The following is a 744-nucleotide window of genomic DNA, read 5'->3' as shown; positions in this document are numbered from 1 at the left end:
CAGACCCTGTCAACAGTCTGGCGGCAGATTGGGGACGCAGATGTCTATGGATCTGTCGACAGATCCTGCTCGGATTCGACAGATCCTGTCGACAATCTGACGTCAGTCTGCGCGCAGATTGCTTACTGGGATGTTACATGTAACATACATGTTAGTTACAATTTCCTACTCAGCAATATAACTGTTATATAACATGCATGTTATATAATAGTTATATTGCTAAGTAGGAAATTGCGATAGCTGAAGCAGGAGCGCCAGCGGGAGCTGAAGCTCCTATCACCATTTCTAATAATTGTTGCTCCATTAAAAGCTATAAAAATAGTATGTATTAATATTAATGTATATATTATGAGACTATATGTATATATATATATATATATATATATATATATATATATATATATATATATATATTGTATTATATTGTATTTATTTATATATAATTATATTTATAGGTTAAGAAATATTTAGGATAAGATGAAAAGGAGAAGGTATAAGAAAAGAATATGTAAAATAGGTTAAGGTAAAAATTAAGAACTTCCTGGCATTGTAAGCTGAAGTAAAGAACAATAAAAATACGATACGATATTTAGTTTGATTTTACTTTATTGTTTTTTTTTATACAACATTATGTTTTTAACTTTAGCTTTCGTCCTCTCGTCGGTCCCCAGTTGTTGTGTGCAGACGATAATGTATATAAAAACTTTAGAAAGCGTTCTTGTCGGATCCTAGCTCCCGCCCTTA

The sequence above is a fragment of the Odontomachus brunneus genome, unplaced genomic scaffold (assembly GCF_010583005.1).
Source record: "Odontomachus brunneus isolate Ranch 3 - 2012 unplaced genomic scaffold, Obru_v1 Obru_scaffold_412, whole genome shotgun sequence".
NCBI classification, from domain to species: Eukaryota; Metazoa; Arthropoda; class Insecta; order Hymenoptera; family Formicidae; genus Odontomachus; species Odontomachus brunneus.
Note: the sequence above shows the minus strand (reverse complement) of the source record.